We start from the raw sequence: 5,508 nt of genomic DNA on the forward strand, positions 1-5,508 counted from the left end.
GCTGATCACATGGAGCCGGCTCCTCCCCAGTTGCCAAAGGACATTAAGAGGAGCTTTAAATAATGCAGTTGGTATTTGGCTGGAATGCCTTCTCCATGTAAGCAACAGTTATAGTCACCATGGGGTATGTTTGGCAGAAGGCGCAAAGCAGCTTGTGAATGGAGAGACCTTTTGTTCTATTCAGTGGGAGCTGGGATAAAGGTGGGAATCCTGGGTTAGGAACCCAGGGCTTTAACATTCCAATATGTGTTAAGGAGAAACACTGCATGTAGTGTCACTAATAACATTTTAAAAAGAGGGTAAAGTCAGAGGAAGGATATAGAAGAATATCAGATTTCTTCCATTATAATTTCCCTGCACACCAGGATGCTCTGGTGGAAGGAAACATTGCACATTGTAATATAACAAAACTATACACGTGCTGGCTGACTACCAATTGTTATTCAATTTCTAGCCAAGTAGTACATCCAGATGTAGACAACCTATAATGTGGGGAGAGCTCTACCGACTATTACTAAATAGAAGAAGACTTAGATTTTATGTGCCGGCTTTCTCTACCACTTAAGGAAGAATCAAACTGGCTTACAATCTCCTTCCCCTCCCCACAACAGACACCCTGTGAGGTAGGTGGGGCTGGGAGAGTGCAGAGAGAGCTGTGACTGGCCCAAGGCCACCCAGCTGGCTTCATGTGTAGGACTGGGGAAACCAACCTGGTTCACCAGATGAGTGACCACCGCTCATGTGGAGGAGTGGGGAATCACACCCGGTTCTCCACTGCTCCAAACCACTGCTCTTAACCACTACACCATGCTGGCTCACAGTTATAAGAGACAGAGCCCACATTGCTTTATGCACTCAGAGATATTGAGCAGAAGTGCAAGGGGCCCCAGTGATGGTTGACTAGACAAGCTGATGGAAATCTCTCTCTACTTGTCCTGCAGAATATCACTGTCATGTTACTATATGGGATATGCCAGTTTCCCTAATGGTCATTGTTAAGTCCGTGTGGGGGAAGACACACGAGATCGAGACGGAGTTCCAACACAACACATTGGTTGTTCGGACCATTCGCTCTGCCTGGCCGTTGGTGGAGGGGTGGAAGGGTGCTGAGGTCACATGGCGGATCAAGTTCTTTGCCATGAATTCTTGGAACTCGGCAGACATAAACTGGGCCCCATTGTCAGAGACGACAGTGTCCGGCAAGCCGTGGGTTGCAAAGAGCCGGCACAGCTCCCGGATGATGGTCCGTGAAATCATGGATGCCACGTCCACAACCTCTAGCCATTTGGAATACGAGTCCACAATGACTGGAAATGTCTTGCCTTGAAACAGTCCCGCGAAGTCGATGTGGACGCGGGACCAGGGTGCGTGCATTGACTCCCATCGCTGGACTGGAGCTCGCGGCATCTCGGGGCGGGACTCCTGGCAGGCCTGGCAACGGCTTCCCCACTCCTCTACCGCGGCGTCGATGCCCAGCCACCAGACGTAGCTTTGTGCTAGCGCCTTCATTCGGACGATTCCCGGGTGGCTGAGATGTAGCGCCTCCAGGACTCTTGTGCGAAGCTTGAGCGGGACCACAACATGGCTTCCTCAGAGCAGTGTATTGACAGTTCGTGCTGACGACTGGCAAATGGCTTGAATTCCTCCCCCGGCCGAACCGCAGGCCACCCCTTCCCCACCCAGTTGAGGACACAGGCGAGGGTGCGATCCTTCACGATGTGTGCAGCAATGTCCGAGGTGTGCAGGGGAGGCTCCGGCAGGGTCTTGAGGAGCAGGACATTGTACACCAGGGACAGGTCTGATTCAGACCCCTCGAGGGGCAGGCGGCTGAGGGCATCCGTGTGGCCGATGGACTTCCTGGGACTGTGTGTGAGACGGAAGTCGTAGGCATTTAAGAAAATGGACCAGCGGAGCATACGAGGCGACAGGATCTGAGGCGTCTGCCGGTCCGGAAGGAAGAGGCCCAGGAGCGGCTTGTGGTCAGTGACGATCTCGAACGGCCAGCCATAGATGAAATCATGGAATTTCTTCACCCTGGCCACAACGCCGAGGGCCTCCCAGTCTATCTGGGCGTAGTTGCGCTCCGCTGGGGACAGGGTCCGGGAATAGAAGGCTATCGGAGCCTCTCGCCTGTCAGGCATCTGGTGGTTGAGGACTGCGTCGATGCCGTAGGGCGAGGCATCATAGGTCAAAACCACCAGCAGGCACTCGTCGAAATGGACGAGGAGGCTCAAAGAGGACAGGAGGCCCTTGGCAGCCTCGAAAGCCTGCTGCTGTGGCTTGCCCCAGGACCATGGGGTAGCCTTGCAAGGCATGGTAGACGTTTAAGAGTCCAAGGAACGAATGGAGTTCCTGCTTGCACTGGGGCAGAGGGGCGCTGTGGATGGCCTTGATCTTGTCGGGCGTGGGGTGGATGCCATCGGCGTCGATCAAGTATCTCAGGAACTCCACTTGTGGCAGGCCCAGCTGGCATTTTTCTCGCTTTACCGTGAGACCGGCGTCCCGGAACTGGCAGAGCACCCGGCGGACGCGCTCCAGGAGCTCACTCTCGGAGCCGGCGGCAATCAGGACATCGTCGAAGTAAGGAACGACGCCCAGCAAGCCCTTGAGGAGGTCTTCCATTAAGTTCTGGAAGATGCCCGGGGCTGTGCTGACCCTGAACTGCAGACGCGTCACCCGGAAGGCACCCCATTGGTTGACTATCATCTGTGCCTCGGTTCCTGGTCCCGCAAGTGGAAGTCCAGGCGATGGGCGAGCTGTGTGGGCTGGGGTGCTAAGTGGTTTCCCAGTGCCGCCATGATGGCGTCGAACGGCATGTCGCTCAGCTTTGCTGGAGCCAGCAGGTTCTGCGCCAACTGGAAGGTCCGAGGGCTGCACACACTGAAGAACAGTGAGCGATTCTTGCTGGCATCCGTGACATCGTTCGTGTCGAGGAAGAACACGACGCGGTTGGCAAAACTTTCCCACTCGCTGGGGTTGGCGGTGTCGAATGCTTCCATCGAGCCTTTGGTGGCCATTGTGCGAGGTGTTGCGTCTCTTTCGTGCGTCCGAGAGATTTCAGCAAGGCGAGCCGGACTGCCTACCAGGCACTGTGAGGTCGCGGAAGATCGAAGGTGATTTCAGCGAAAGTGATCTCAGAAGGAGAGCCAGACTGCCTACCAGCCTTCGTCACCACTGTTATGTCTGCGTGGGGGAGGACACACAAGGTCGAGATGGAGTTCCAACACAACACGTTTATTGATGTACAGAACAGAACTAAAGAACACAGTGAAAACGGCCCTGCTTATATGCCCCCCTGGCCGCCCGCAACCACTCCCCCCCTGATTCGTGATGGGGGGGAACAACCCCGGGTCGCCAATGGCGTGTGCCGGCTTAGGGCCAATGGCACGTGCCGGCTTGGGCCAATAACGTGTGCATGGTTTAGGATCCTTCGTCAGGGACTCAAGCTCCTAAGTTTCCCCCTGCATATCCGCCAACTATGTACATACATAACAGTCATGTCCTGTCCTATATCCTAGCTTAAGGGGAAGAGACAGGATGGATTCTTCTTGCTTTGACTTTCTCTTACACACACCTCAAGTGGGGAGAGGAAAAGCTGAACATGAAATAGCTTCACAGTGGGTAGCCGTGTTAGTCTGTTTGTAGTAGTCAAAAAGGGCAAGAGTCCAGTAGCACCTTAAAGACTAACAAAAATATTTTCTGGTAGGGTATGAGCTTTCGTGAGCCACAGGTATCTGAAGAAGTGAGCTGTGGCTCACGAAAGCTCATACCCTACCAGAAAATATTTTTGTTAGTCTTTAAGGTGCTACTGGACTCTTGCCCTTTTTGACTATGAAATAGCTTGAATATGGACAAGAGTAATGACCTCAATCTCACTGGACAGAATGTTCCTTCCCTCTTGTGACACGATCTCAGGGTCAGACGTGACATCTACAAGAACAAATACACTGGGCTTCAGCAGTTTCCATTACTATTCCCCCATTTTCCTTCCATTGGGAACTGGAATCTTCAGTTTCAGAAGGGGTTAAGTTTGTGGACAAGCATTTGTTCTGATTTTTTTAATATAGTGTACCCATAAATAATTAGAACCATCTTGTTGTTGAAGTTAACTATGTCTTTGGATCATTTTCCTCTCATTAAATGTGTTCTCAAAAATCTTGCTGATAGTGAGTATGCTGAGAATACCCACCCTATCATGCACAAATGAAACCTAAAAACAAGAATTGTCACAGCTTCCTCCCATCTTCCCAATGTCATATATAGACATATGTACCAATGGTTCCAATGATGATTTGATTTGCTCCTTTCCTATGCCTTAAATACCTCTATAGGCCAGGCTAGCCCTATCATGTCAGATTTTGCAAGCTAAACAGGGTCGGCCATGGTCAGTATGTGGATGAGAGACCACAAGGGATACCAGGGTTGCTAGACAGAGGCAGGCAATGGCAAACCACCTCTGAAAATCTCTTGCCTTGAAAATCCTACGGGGTTGCCATAAGTCAGCTGTGATTTGTCAGCAAAAAAAAAAGTTAAACATTTGTCGTTATGTTTTTCAAAGCTCTATTCTCTTCTCAGTGCTATTTAACACACACACACACACACACACACACACACACACACACACACACACGGGAACCCACAAGGAATTGCGGAACGCATCTAATTTCCCCCTCCCCCACTATTTTCTCTTTCCCTTTCCTGAAAGCTCCCGTAGCCGCTCTCCTTTTCCTGCTTCCTTCTCGTCTTCTAGCATAGCCAACATCCAGGTGGGGCCTGGAGATTTCCTGGAATCTTAACAGATCTCAAAATGACAGAGATCATTTCCCACTTAGGGTTGCCAGCTCCAGATTGGGGAAATCCTGGAGATTTGGGGGGGTGGAGTCTTGGGAGATTGAGGTTTGGGGAGGGAAGCAACCTAATCAGAGTATGATGCCATAAAATCCACCCTCCAAAGCAGACATTTTCTCCAGGGGGGTTGATCTGTTATCTGGAGATCAGTTGTAATTACGGGTGATCTCCAGCCCCCCCCCCACCTGGAAGGAGACACCCCAGTTCCCATGAAGGAAATGGCTGCTTTGAAGGGTGGAGTCTATCGCATTATACCCTTCTGAGGTACCTCCTCTCCTCTAACCCCACCCTCCCAGGTCCTGCACCCAAATCTCCAGATATTTCCTTACCTGGAGTTTGTATCCCTATCTCCTTCCCAGCCAATAGCCAACCTACCTTTATCTGCCCCTCTCTCTTAAGCTCCCCCCCCCATTGGGCACCTATCTACCCTGGGCCTAATGTGGCACCCACTGGAGAGAGGTGCAATAAAGGAGTGAAGCACAAGAGCAGGCACTGCTGTGCCGCCAGGGACAAAATGGAAGTCGCTTGGCACCCGTATTGGGATAGCTCTAAACAAGCTGAGAGGGCAAGATCAGGCCTCCTTTGTGGCTCCCCCCAGGTCAATGCCAGGTTCAAACCTCACACAATAGGAAAGATATTATCTCTTTTAGGGTTGCCAAC

Source organism: Euleptes europaea, chromosome 2 (genome assembly GCF_029931775.1).
Source record: "Euleptes europaea isolate rEulEur1 chromosome 2, rEulEur1.hap1, whole genome shotgun sequence".
Taxonomy (NCBI): domain Eukaryota; kingdom Metazoa; phylum Chordata; class Lepidosauria; order Squamata; family Sphaerodactylidae; genus Euleptes; species Euleptes europaea.